The sequence below is a fragment of the Pleurodeles waltl genome, unplaced genomic scaffold (genome assembly GCF_031143425.1).
Source record: "Pleurodeles waltl isolate 20211129_DDA unplaced genomic scaffold, aPleWal1.hap1.20221129 scaffold_39, whole genome shotgun sequence".
NCBI classification, from domain to species: Eukaryota; Metazoa; Chordata; class Amphibia; order Caudata; family Salamandridae; genus Pleurodeles; species Pleurodeles waltl.
The window spans coordinates 235453-249752 of record NW_027150097.1 but is presented as its reverse complement, the minus strand read 5'-3'; the positions used below and the strand labels follow the sequence as shown (position 1 = coordinate 249752).

General features: G+C 43.7%; 5 non-coding genes across 5 annotated transcripts; all 5 read right to left on the bottom strand.

The window, feature by feature from the left end:
- Positions 1-2249: 2249 nt before the first annotated feature.
- TRNAE-UUC (transfer RNA glutamic acid (anticodon UUC)) lies at positions 2250-2321 on the bottom strand. The gene has a single exon. It is a non-coding gene; the product is annotated as a tRNA-Glu (tRNA).
- A 2887-nt stretch (positions 2322-5208) lies between these two features.
- On the bottom strand, positions 5209-5280 carry TRNAE-UUC (transfer RNA glutamic acid (anticodon UUC)). The gene has a single exon. It is a non-coding gene; the product is annotated as a tRNA-Glu (tRNA).
- Positions 5281-8166: 2886 nt separating this feature from the next.
- TRNAE-UUC (transfer RNA glutamic acid (anticodon UUC)) lies at positions 8167-8239 on the bottom strand. Its single transcript has one exon. It is a non-coding gene; the product is annotated as a tRNA-Glu (tRNA).
- Positions 8240-11125: 2886 nt separating this feature from the next.
- On the bottom strand, positions 11126-11197 carry TRNAE-UUC (transfer RNA glutamic acid (anticodon UUC)). The gene has a single exon. It is a non-coding gene; the product is annotated as a tRNA-Glu (tRNA).
- Positions 11198-14081: 2884 nt separating this feature from the next.
- Positions 14082-14153, bottom strand: TRNAE-UUC (transfer RNA glutamic acid (anticodon UUC)). Its single transcript has one exon. It is a non-coding gene; the product is annotated as a tRNA-Glu (tRNA).
- Between the last annotated feature and the right edge of the window lie 147 nt (positions 14154-14300).

The window sequence follows — 14300 nt, the reverse complement described above, 5'->3', positions numbered from 1 at the left end:
CTTGTCAGAGGCGCAGAGACTAGTAATTCCACAATATTTTGGGACAGCAGAGGAAGAAGCAAGTGCTGAGCTGAAGTGGTCACTGCTGTTTTGTCACAACACCAGACATATGTTCTTAAAAGCATGTAAGCGCACATTCTTAGGTATTCTCGGTCGTCTTCTCCCTTTCTGACATTATACCAATTGTATACACCCGAATGGAGAAAAGTTAAAATATAAGGTACTAGGAATATGCGCCAAAGGTAGGCAAATTAAACATTTCAAGTACAAATATTACCATATTTATTGATGTAAAATGTAAACAAGTTAGACTGAAAATATGTGTGTGTGTTTACAAAGGATGTCTAAAGTGTATGCTGTGAGTTCAGGTTGCAGTTCACTACTTGCACTTGTGCCTTTCACAAGCATGAGTACCCAGTTACACTAATGTCTGCTCTGACTTTTTATTCTGATAGTCATGTGCTAAAGGGGGGCTTCCACCCTAGTTTGAGGGACCAGAGTACGAATGCCCCAGGGCACAGGAAGTACACAGTCCTCGTTGATACAACTGTGGCCCAGTAACTTCTGACTGCCCTTTGACCCCACAGACTGGCACATATATGTCATCAGACTATAGCACCGTGGTACATATGCACACATGTGCATGTACACGTCAGCCAGTTTTTTATTCATTTATGTGCTAATACTGTTCAGCATCAGGATGTGATGTCGAAGGAGACTGGTGGAGAGCGCCGAAGTCTCTGGTATTTCAAGACAAAACTAGAGACCTTTTCACACTCATATACTGCTCCAGGCAGATCTTCCACTGCAAATGCAAGTTATATGAGTCCAGCTGAAAACTGATTAATTTTGGATACTTGCTTTAGTCAAATGTTACCATTTGCAACTCACAAAAAAAAAGCAAAGGGCAATTTCATACATTAACACTTTGGTAAAGTCGTTCTTTCACACCGTACATTTCCGTAAGTTTCTCTCTCCTTGTAAGTTATCCGGTGTGAAGGCCAAGTGGAGTCAGGTCCACACTGTGCATCTTACAGTTGTGTAGCCAGAGTAGAGAGGTGTCCACACAGACACAGGACGTAGACAACACCTGTGTGTAGCATCAAGTGTCCCCAGCAAAGCCTTTAGAATAATGTATAGATGCCCCCAAACCGCAGAAACCACGAGGGGAATGAAAAGAGGAAGAGACGGGTTATGTCAGAGATACAAATGGTTTCCTGCTCAAGACCTGCAATAAATTTAAACAAAAGTATTATTACAAACATTCCAGGTCCTACCGATATTGGAACTCAGATTGCTGGATTCAGAGTCCAGAGTGCTAATCATTACACGATGGAACCAACGTCCACGATCCTCAACCCTAGGAGTCCTGAAGCAGTGTTAGTCACCACCTACTGTCTATCGCTTGAATTCGTTCACACTGTAAATCAAACATGACAAATCCAACAGCACAACTAAAATGTGTATTTCACAAGTAATAACATAAAAACAGAAATATACTTTTGCTGATGCAGAAACAAAGAAAACGTCTCGTCTGATGCTTCGAAATCTCCATTTAGCATGGCCCCTTAACTAACCACCAAGAGTCTTTGCACGGCTGGGAACCTTTGTAAAAGAGTCAGTGGGTCACTGTGAATGCAGCAGATCTTCACCCCTGTATTTCTTACAAAGAAGCAGAGTTTTATTCCAGGTACAGGAGGCATCTCTGGTGTCTGATACTACCGGTAGTGTTCAGCCTACCCTCTCTGAGAGAGCAGCAGTGAGGGTACAAAGCACACTGGTTGTAAAATGTGGACACTGCAAACAACAGCTGCAATATCACAGATGATATAAAACACATAAAGTACTCAAGTCTTATACTAGATACAACACAGCAGGGAAATCATGTCATAAAACAAATGATGAACCCACAGTATGGAAGGGGCAGGTAATAAAATGCGAATTTCCCATGGTGGGACCACAGTCAATTGCTGCCTTCTTCTCTGTGCCCCGGTCTCTTTATATAATCTGTACTTTTTGTTGTGCAATAAAAGAAAAACAAGGAATAACCCTTCATAGTATTAATGTACAGGTCAAGGGCTGGGGAGAGAGGGCAGTAGATCTGGGGGTCGGTGTAAACCTCTGACGGCATTAGATGGAAGCAGAAGACAAAGCAAGTGACATTTATGTGCATTTTAGGTGCATTTAGGTTTATAGAAAAAAACTGAGAAAGATTAAAATGTCTGAGTAGTGAAAAAAAAAAAATGGAGTTCCCATACCAGGAGTTGAACCCGGGCTGCCTGGGTGAAAACCAGGAATCCTAACCGCTAGACCATATGGGAACTGTGAACTCATCATACAGCTCAGTGTATGTGAGGTGTCTCCTAGGTCACAGTGCATTCCGTACACTGAGAGTTATATTCTTCTTCTCAGTAGTACACAATCAATTGGGGTAACAGACACTTCACTTCTGACAAAAGAGAAGGAATGACCAGAAGTCATCATTTCTGCCACAACCTGTCAGGTCTCATTATTTACAACCTTAGAGCTTCTACACCTACACAAAGCCCAGGACACGGAGGACAGCAGCAGTCCCTGCATTCACTATTACTAACCCCTCCCCTTGAGCCAGACAAAGCCACGCCCCATCCGTAGGACACTCCTGGGTTTCCTCACCAGACTGATGGCCCCACAGACCCCTCTCCAGTTATCTTCCAGCTGCTTCCTTGACGACACTCCCCTGCACCTGTCACAGGCTCCAGGCTGCCCTCCTGGGGCTCGAGTTATACTCCTTCGCTATCTACTAACAGCACCGACTCCAGTCCTGACACTGGATTGGTTCAAACAGAGAAGAAACAGCTCAGAAGTAGTCTGTGTTGTTCCCAGGTACCTGCATCTTCACAGAGTGACTGCCAGGGGGCAGCACAGCCAAAGCACTCACAGCCCACAAGGCTACAAATCATCAATCGGATGTCAGCAGCCTTGTCAGAGGCGCAGAGACTAGTAATTCCACAATATTTTGGGACAGCAGAGGAAGAAGCAAGTGCTGAGCTGAAGTGGTCACTGCTGTTTTGTCACAACACCAGACATATGTTCTTAAAAGCATGTAAGCGCACATTCTTAGGCATTCTCGGTCGTCTTCTCCCTTTCTGACATTATACCAATTGTATACACCCGAATGGAGAAAAGTTAAAATATAAGGTACTAGGAATATGCGCCAAAGGTAGGCAAATTAAACATTTCAAGTACAAATATTACCATATTTATTGATGTAAAATGTAAACAAGTTAGACTGAAAATATGTGTGTGTGTTTACAAAGGATGTCTAAAGTGTATGCTGTGAGGTCAGGTTGCAGTTCACTACTTGCACTTGTGCCTTTCACAAGCGTGAGTACCCAGTTACACTAATGTCTGCTCTGACTTGTTATTCTGAGAGTCATGTGCTAAAGGGGAGCTTCCATCCTAGTTTGAGGGACCAGAGTACGAATGCCCCAGGGCACAGGAAGTACACAGTCCTCATTGATACAACTGTGGCCCAGTAACTTCTGACTGCCCTTTGACCCCACAGACTGGCACATATATGTCATCAGACTATAGCACCGTGGTACATATGCACACATGTTCATGTACACGTCAGCCAGTTTTTTATTCATTTATGTGCTAATACTGTTCAGCATCAGGATGTGATGTCGAAGGAGACTGGTAGAGAGCGCCGAAGTCTCTGGTATTTCAAGACAAAACTAGAGACCTTTTCACACTCATATACTGCTCCAGGCAGATCTTCCACTGCAAATGCAAGTTATATGAGTCCAGCTGAAAACTGTTTAATTTTGGGTACTTGCTTTAGTCAAATGTTACCATTTGCAACTCACAAAAAAAAGCAAAGGGCAATTTCATACATTAACACTTTGGTAAAGTCGTTCTTTCACACCGTACATTTCCGTAAGTTTCTCTCTCCTTGTAAGTTATCCGGTGTGAAGGCCAAGTGGAGTCAGGTCCACACTGTGCATCTTACAGTTGTGTAGCCAGAGTAGAGAGGTGTCCACACAGACACAGGACGTAGACAACACCTGTGTGTAGCATCAAGTGTCCCCAGCCACGCCTATAGAATAATGTATAGATGCCCCCAAACCGCAGAAACCACGAGGGGAATGAAAAGAGGAAGAGACGGGTTATGTCAGAGATACAAATGGTTTCCTGCTCAAGACCTGCAATAAATTAAAACAAAAGTATTATTACAAACATTCCAGGTCCTACCGATATTGGAACTCAGATTGCTGGATTCAGAGTCCAGAGTGCTAATCATTACACAATGGAACCAACGTCCACGATCCCCAACCCTAGGAGTCCTGAAGCAGTGTCAGTCACCACCTACTGTCTATCGCTTGAATTCGTTCACACTGTAAATCAAACATGACAAATCCAACAGCACAACTAAAATGTGTATTTCACAAGTAATAACATAAAAACAGAAATATACTTTTGCTGATGCAGAAACAAAGAAAACGTCTCGTCTGATGCTTCGAAATCTCCATTTAGCATGGCCCCTTAACTAACCACCAAGAGTCTTTGCACGGCTGGGAACCTTTGTAAAAGAGTCAGTGGGTCACTGTGAATGCAGCAGATCTTCACCCCTGTATTTCTTACAAAGAAGCAGAGTTTTATTCCAGGTACAGGAGGCATCTCTGGTGTCTGATACTACCGGTAGTGTTCAGCCTACCCTCTCTGAGAGAGCAGCAGTGAGGGTACAAAGCACACTGGTTGCAAAATGTGGACACTGCAAACAACAGCTGCAATATCACAGATGATATAAAACACATAAAGTACTCAAGTCTTATACTAGATACAACACAGCAGGGAAATCATGTCATAAAACAAATGATGAACCCACAGTATGGAAGGGGCAGGTAATAAAATGCGAATTTCCCATGGTGGGACCACAGTCAATTGCTGCCTTCTTCTCTGTGCCCCGGTCTCTTTATATAATCTGTACTTTTTGTTGTGCAATAAAAGAAAAACAAGGAATAACCCTTCATAGTATTAATGTACAGGTCAAGGGCTGGGGAGAGAGGGCAGTAGATCTGGGGGTATGTGTAAACCTCTGACGGCATTAGATGGAAGCAGAAGACAAAGCAAGTGACATTTATTAAGACTTTAGGTGCATTTAGGTTTATAGAAAAAAACTGAGAAAGATTAAAATGTCTGAGTAGTGAAAAAAAAAAAATGGAGTTCCCATACCGGGAGTTGAACCCGGGTCGCCTGGGTGAAAACCAGGAATCCTAACTGCTAGACCATATGGGAACTGTGAACTCATCATACAGCTCAGTGTATGTGAGGTGTCTCCTAGGTCACACTGCATTCCGTACACTGAGAGTTATATTCTTCTTCTCAGTAGTACACAATCAATTGGGGTAACAGACACTTCACTTCTGACAAAAGAGAAGGAATGACCAGAAGACATCATTTCTGCCACAACCTGTCAGGTCTCATTATTTACAACCTTAGAGCTTCTACAGCTACACAAAGCCCAGGACACGGAGGACAGCAGCAGTCCCTGCATTCACTATTACTAACCCCTCCCCTTGAGCCAGACAAAGCCACGCCCCATCCGTAGGACACTCCTGGGTTTCCTCACCAGACTGATGGCCCCACAGACCCCTCTCCAGTTATCTTCCAGCTGCTTACTTGACGACACTCCCCTGCACCTGTCACAGGCTCCAGGCTGCCCTCCTGGGGCTCGAGTTATACTCCTTCGCTATCTACTAACAGCACCGACTCCAGTCCTGACACTGGATTGGTTCAAACAGAGAAGAAACAGCTCAGAAGTAGTCTGTGTTGTTCCCAGGTACCTGCATCTTCACAGAGTGACTGCCAGGGGGCAGCACAGCCAAAGCACTCACAGCCCACAAGGCTACAAATCATCAATCGGATGTCAGCAGCCTTGTCAGAGGCGCAGAGACTAGTAATTCCACAATATTTTGGGACAGCAGAGGAAGAAGCAAGTGCTGAGCTGAAGTGGTCACTGCTGTTTTGTCACAACACCAGACATATGTTCTTAAAAGCATGTAAGCGCACATTCTTAGGCATTCTCGGTCGTCTTCTCCCTTTCTGACATTATACCAATTGTATACACCCGAATGGAGAAAAGTTAAAATATAAGGTACTAGGAATATGCGCCAAAGGTAGGCAAATTAAACATTTCAAGTACAAATATTACCATATTTATTGATGTAAAATGTAAACAAGTTAGACTGAAAATATGTGTGTGTGTTTACAAAGGATGTCTAAAGTGTATGCTGTGAGGTCAGGTTGCAGTTCACTACTTGCACTTGTGCCTTTCACAAGCGTGAGTACCCAGTTACACTAATGTCTGCTCTGACTTGTTATTCTGAGAGTCATGTGCTAAAGGGGAGCTTCCATCCTAGTTTGAGGGACCAGAGTACGAATGCCCCAGGGCACAGGAAGTACACAGTCCTCATTGATACAACTGTGGCCCAGTAACTTCTGACTGCCCTTTGACCCCACAGACTGGCACATATATGTCATCAGACTATAGCACCGTGGTACATATGCACACATGTTCATGTACACGTCAGCCAGTTTTTTATTCATTTATGTGCTAATACTGTTCAGCATCAGGATGTGATGTCGAAGGAGACTGGTAGAGAGCGCCGAAGTCTCTGGTATTTCAAGACAAAACTAGAGACCTTTTCACACTCATATACTGCTCCAGGCAGATCTTCCACTGCAAATGCAAGTTATATGAGTCCAGCTGAAAACTGTTTAATTTTGGGTACTTGCTTTAGTCAAATGTTACCATTTGCAACTCACAAAAAAAAGCAAAGGGCAATTTCATACATTAACACTTTGGTAAAGTCGTTCTTTCACACCGTACATTTCCGTAAGTTTCTCTCTCCTTGTAAGTTATCCGGTGTGAAGGCCAAGTGGAGTCAGGTCCACACTGTGCATCTTACAGTTGTGTAGCCAGAGTAGAGAGGTGTCCACACAGACACAGGACGTAGACAACACCTGTGTGTAGCATCAAGTGTCCCCAGCCACGCCTATAGAATAATGTATAGATGCCCCCAAACCGCAGAAACCACGAGGGGAATGAAAAGAGGAAGAGACGGGTTATGTCAGAGATACAAATGGTTTCCTGCTCAAGACCTGCAATAAATTAAAACAAAAGTATTATTACAAACATTCCAGGTCCTACCGATATTGGAACTCAGATTGCTGGATTCAGAGTCCAGAGTGCTAATCATTACACGATGGAACCAACGTCCACGATCCTCAACCCTAGGAGTCCTGAAGCAGTGTCAGTCACCACCTACTGTCTATCGCTTAAATTCGTTCACACTGTAAATCAAACATGACAAATCCAACAGCACAACTAAAATGTGTATTTCACAAGTAATAACATAAAAACAGAAATATACTTTTGCTGATGCAGAAACAAAGAAAACGTCTCGTCTGATGCTTCGAAATCTCCATTTAGCATGGCCCCTTAACTAACCACCAAGAGTCTTTGCACGGCTGGGAACCTTTGTAAAAGAGTCAGTGGGTCACTGTGAATGCAGCAGATCTTCACCCCTGTATTTCTTACAAAGAAGCAGAGTTTTATTCCAGGTACAGGAGGCATCTCTGGTGTCTGATACTACCGGTAGTGTTCAGCCTACCCTCTCTGAGAGAGCAGCAGTGAGGGTACAAAGCACACTGGTTGCAAAATGTGGACACTGCAAACAACAGCTGCAATATCACAGATGATATAAAACACATAAAGTACTCAAGTCTTATACTAGATACAACACAGCAGGGAAATCATGTCATAAAACAAATGATGAACCCACAGTATGGAAGGGGCAGGTAATAAAATGTGAATTTCCCATGGTGGGACCACAGTCAATTGCTGCCTTCTTCTCTGTGCCCCGGTCTCTTTATATAATCTGTACTTTTTGTTGTGCAATAAAAGAAAAACAAGGAATAACCCTTCATAGTATTAATGTACAGGTCAAGGGCTGGGGAGAGAGGGCAGTAGATCTGGGGGTCGGTGTAAACCTCTGACGGCATTAGATGGAAGCAGAAGAAAAAGCAAGTGACATTTATTAAGACTTTAGGTGCATTTAGGTTTATAGAAAAAAACTGAGAAAGATTAAAATGTCTGAGTAGTGAAAAAAAAAAATGGAGTTCCCATACCGGGAGTTGAACCCGGGGCCGCCTGGGTGAAAACCAGGAATCCTAACCGCTAGACCATATGGGAACTGTGATCTCATCATACAGCTCAGTGTATGTGAGGTGTCTCATAGGTCACAGTGCATTCCGTACACTGAGAGTTATATTCTTCTTCTCAGTAGTACACAATCAATTGGGGTAACAGACACTTCACTTCTGACAAAAGAGAAGGAATGACCAGAAGTCATCATTTCTGCCACAACCTGTCAGGTCTCATTATTTACAACCTTAGAGCTTCTACACCTACACAGAGCCCAGGACACGGAGGACAGCAGCAGTCCCTGCATTCACTATTACTAACCCCTCCCCTTGAGCCAGACAAAGCCATGCCCCATCCGTAGGACACTCCTGGGTTTCCTCACCAGACTGATGGCCCCACAGACCCCTCTCCAGTTATCTTCCAGCTGCTTCCTTGATGACACTCCCCTGCACCTGTCACAGGCTCCAGGCTGCCCTCCTGGGGCTCGAGTTATACTCCTTCTCTATCTACTAACAGCACCGACTCCAGTCCTGACACTGGATTGGTTCAAACAGAGAAGAAACAGCTCAGAAGTAGTCTGTGTTGTTCCCAGGTACCTGCATCTTCACAGAGTGACTGCCAGGGGGCAGCACAGCCAAAGCACTCACAGCCCACAAGGCTACAAATCATCAATCGGATGTCAGCAGCCCTGTCAGAGGCGCAGAGACTAGTAATTCCACAATATTTTGGGACAGCAGAGGAAGAAGCAAGTGCTGAGCTGAAGTGGTCACTGCTGTTTTGTCACAACACCAGACATATGTTCTTAAAAGCATGTAAGCGCACATTCTTAGGCATTCTCGGTCGTCTTCTCCCTTTCTGACATTATACCAATTGTATACACCCGAATGGAGAAAAGTTAAAATATAAGGTACTAGGAATATGCGCCAAAGGTAGGCAAATTAAACATTTCAAGTACAAATATTACCATATTTATTGATGTAAAATGTAAACAAGTTAGACTGAAAATATGTGTGTGTGTTTACAAAAGATGTCTAAAGTGTATGCTGTGAGGTCAGGTTGCAGTTCACTACTTGCACTTGTGCCTTTCACAAGCATGAGTACCCAGTTACACTAATGTCTGCTCTGACTTGTTATTCTGAGAGTCATGTGCTAAAGGGGGGCTTCCAACCTAGTTTGAGGGACCAGAGTACGAATGCCCCAGGGCACAGGAAGTACACAGTCCTCATTGATACAACTGTGGCCCAGTAACTTCTGACTGCCCTTTGACCCCACAGACTGGCACATATATGTCATCAGACTATAGCACCGTGGTACATATGCACACATGTGCATGTACACGTCAGCCAGTTTTTTATTCATTTATGTGCTAATACTGTTCAGCATCAGGATGTGATGTCGAAGGAGACTGGTAGAGAGCGCCGAAGTCTCTGGTATTTCAAGACAAAACTAGAGACCTTTTCACACTCATATACTGCTCCAGGCAGATCTTCCACTGCAAATGCAAGTTATATGAGTCCAGCTGAAAACTGTTTAAATTTGGGTACTTGCTTTAGTCAAATGTTACCATTTGCAACTCACAAAAAAAAAGCAAAGGGCAATTTCATACATTAACACTTTGGTAAAGTCGTACTTTCACACCGTACATTTCCGTAAGTTTCTCTCTCCTTGTAAGTTATCCGGTGTGAAGGCCAAGTGGAGTCAGGTCCACACTGTGCATCTTACAGTTGTGTAGCCAGAGTAGAGAGGTGTCCACACAGACACAGGACGTAGACAACACCTGTGTGTAGCATCAAGTGTCCCCAGCAACGCCTTTAGAATAATGTATAGATGCCCCCAAACCGCAGAAACCACGAGGGGAATGAAAAGAGGAAGAGACGGGTTATGTCAGAGATACAAATGGTTTCCTGCTCAAGACCTGCAATAAATTTAAACAAAAGTATTATTACAAACATTCCAGGTCCTACCGATATTGGAACTCAGATTGCTGGATTCAGAGTCCAGAGTGCTAATCATTACACGATGGAACCAACGTCCACGATCCTCAACCCTAGGAGTCCTGAAGCAGTGTTAGTCACCACCTACTGTCTATCGCTTGAATTCGTTCACACTGTAAATCAAACATGACAAATCCAACAGCACAACTAAAATGTGTATTTCACAAGTAATAACATAAAAACAGAAATATACTTTTGCTGATGCAGAAACAAAGAAAACGTCTCGTCTGATGCTTCGAAATCTCCATTTAGCATGGCCCCTTAACTAACCACCAAGAGTCTTTGCACGGCTGGGAACCTTTGTAAAAGAGTCAGTGGGTCACTGTGAATGCAGCAGATCTTCACCCCTGTATTTCTTACAAAGAAGCAGAGTTTTATTCCAGGTACAGGAGGCATCTCTGGTGTCTGATACTACCGGTAGTGTTCAGCCTATCCTCTCTGAGAGAGCAGCAGTGAGGGTACAAAGCACACTGGTTGCAAAATGTGGACACTGCAAACAACAGCTGCAATATCACAGATGATATAAAACACATAAAGTACTCAAGTCTTATACTAGATACAACACAGCAGGGAAATCATGTCATAAAACAAATGATGAACCCACAGTATGGAAGGGGCAGGTAATAAAATGCGAATTTCCCATGGTGGGACCACAGTCAATTGCTGCCTTCTTCTCTGTGCCCCGGTCTCTTTATATAATCTGTACTTTTTGTTGTGCAATAAAAGAAAAACAAGGAATAACCCTTCATAGTATTAATGTACAGGTCAAGGGCTGGGGAGAGAGGGCAGTAGATCTGGGGGTCGGTGTAAACCTCTGACGGCATTAGATGGAAGCAGAAGACAAAGCAAGTGACATTTATGTGCATTTTAGGTGCATTTAGGTTTATAGAAAAAAACTGAGAAAGATTAAAATGTCTGAGTAGTGAAAAAAAAAATGGAGTTCCCATACCGGGAGTTGAACCCGGGCTGCCTGGGTGAAAACCAGGAATCCTAACCGCTAGACCATACGGGAACTGTGAACTCATCATACAGCTCAGTGTATGTGAGGTGTCTCCTAGGTCACAGTGCATTTCGTACACTGAGAGTTATATTCTTCTTCTCAGTAGTACACAATCAATTGGGGTAACAGACACTTCACTTCTGACAAAAGAGAAGGAATGACCAGAAGTCATCATTTCTGCCACAACCTGTCAGGTCCCATTATTTACAACCTTAGAGCTTCTACACCTACACAAAGCCCAGGACACGGAGGACAGCAGCAGTCCCTGCATTCACTATTACTAACCCCTCCCCTTGAGCCAGACAAAGCCACGCCCCATCCGTAGGACACTCCTGGGTTTCCTCACCAGACTAATGGCCCCACAGACCCCTCTCCAGTTATCTTCCAGCTGCTTCCTTGACGACACTCCCCTGCACCTGTCACAGGCTCCAGGCTGCCCTCCTGGGGCTCGAGTTATACTCCTTCTCTATCTACTAACAGCACCGACTCCAGTCCTGACACTGGATTGGTTCAAACAGAGAAGAAACAGCTCAGAAGTAGTCTGTGTTGTTCCCAGGTACCTGCATCTTCACAGAGTGACTGCCAGGGGGCAGCACAGCCAAAGCACTCACAGCCCACAAGGCTACAAATCATCAATCGGATGTCAGCAGCCTTGTCAGAGGCGCAGAGACTAGTAATTCCACAATATTTTGGGACAGCAGAGGAAGAAGCAAGTGCTGAGCTGAAGTGGTCACTGCTGTTTTGTCACAACACCAGACATATGTTCTTAAAAGCATGTAAGCGCACATTCTTAGGCATTCTCGGTCGTCTTCTCCCTTTCTGACATTATACCAATTGTATACACCCGAATGGAGAAAAGTTAAAATATAAGGTACTAGGAATATGCGCCAAAGGTAGGCAAATTAAACATTTCAAGTACAAATATTACCATATTTATTGATGTAAAATGTAAACAAGTTAGACTGAAAATATGTGTGTGTGTTTACAAAGGATGTCTAAAGTGTATGCTGTGAGGTCAGGTTGCAGTTCACTACTTGCACTTGTGCCTTTCACAAGCGTGAGTACCCAGTTACACTAATGTCTGCTCTGACTTGTTATTCTGAGAGTCATGTGCTAAAGGGGAGCTTCCATCCTAGTTTGAGGGACCAGAGTACGAATGCCCCAGGGCACAGGAAGTACACAGTCCTCATTGATACAACTGTGGCCCAGTAACTTCTGACTGCCCTTTGACCCCACAGACTGGCACATATATGTCATCAGACTATAGCACCGTGGTACATATGCACACATGTTCATGTACACGTCAGCCAGTTTTTTATTCATTTATGTGCTAATACTGTTCAGCATCAGGATGTGATGTCGAAGGAGACTGGTAGAGAGCGCCGAAGTCTCTGGTATTTCAAGACAAAACTAGAGACCTTTTCACACTCATATACTGCTCCAGGCAGATCTTCCACTGCAAATGCAAGTTATATGAGTCCAGCTGAAAACTGTTTAATTTTGGGTACTTGCTTTAGTCAAATGTTACCATTTGCAACTCACAAAAAAAAAGCAAAGGGCAATTTCATACATTAACACTTTGGTAAAGTCGTTCTTTCACACCGTACATTTCCGTAAGTTTCTCTCTCCTTGTAAGTTATCCGGTGTGAAGGCCAAGTGGAGTCAGGTCCACACTGTGCATCTTACAGTTGTGTAGCCAGAGTAGAGAGGTGTCCACACAGACACAGGACGTAGACAACACCTGTGTGTAGCATCAAGTGTCCCCAGCCACGCCTATAGAATAATGCATAGATGCCCCCAAACCGCAGAAACCACGAGGGGAATGAAAAGAGGAAGAGACGGGTTATGTCAGAGATACAAATGGTTTCCTGCTCAAGACCTGCAATAAATTAAAACAAAAGTATTACAAACATTCCAGGTCCTACCGATATTGGAACTCAGATTGCTGGATTCAGAGTCCAGAGTGCTAATCATTACACAATGGAACCAACGTCCACGATCCCCAACCCTAGGAGTCCTGAAGCAGTGTCAGTCACCACCTACTGTCTATCGCTTGAATTCGTTCACACTGTAAATCAAACTTGACAAATCCAACAGCACAACTAAAATGTGTATTTCACAAGTAATAACATAAAAACAGAAATATACTTTTGCTGATGCAGAAACAAAGAAAACGTCTCGTCTGATGCTTCGAAATCTCCATTTAGCATGGCCCCTTAACTAACCACCAAGAGTCTTTGCACGGCTGGGAACCTTTGTAAAAGAGTCAGTGGGTCACTGTGAATGCAGCAGATCTTCACCCCTGTATTTCTTACAAAGAAGCAGAGTTTTATTCCAGGTACAGGAGGCATCTCTGGTGTCTGATACTACCGGTAGTGTTCAGCCTACCCTCTCTGAGAGAGCAGCAGTGAGGGTACAAAGCACACTGGTTGCAAAATGTGGACACTGCAAACAACAGCTGCAATATCACAGATGATATAAAACACATAAAGTACTCAAGTCTTATACTAGATACAACACAGCAGGGAAATCATGTCATAAAACAAATGATGAACCCACAGTATGGAAGGGGCAGGTAATAAAATGCGAATTTCCCATGGTGGGACCACAGTCAATTGCTGCCTTCTTCTCTGTGCCCCGGTCTCTTTATATAATCTGTACTTTTTGTTGTGCAATAAAAGAAAAACAAGGAATAACCCTTCATAGTATTAATGTACAGGTCAAGGGCTGGGGAGAGAGGGCAGTAGATCTGGGGGTCGGTGTAAACCTCTGACGGCATTAGATGGAAGCAGAAGACAAAGCAAGTGACATTTATGTGCATTTTAGGTGCATTTAGGTTTATAGAAAAAAAATGAGAAAGATTCAAATGTCTGAGTAGTGAAAAAAAAAAATGGAGTTCCCATACCGGGAGTTGAACCCGGGCCGCCTGGGTGAAAACCAGGAATCCTAACCGCTAGACCATATGGGAACTGTGAAATCAGCATACAGCTCAGTGTATGTGAGGTGTCTCCTAGGTCACACTGCATTCCGTACACTGAGAGTTATATTCTTCTTCTCAGTAGTACACAATCAATTGGGGTAACAGACACTTCACTTCTGACAAAAGAGAAGGAAT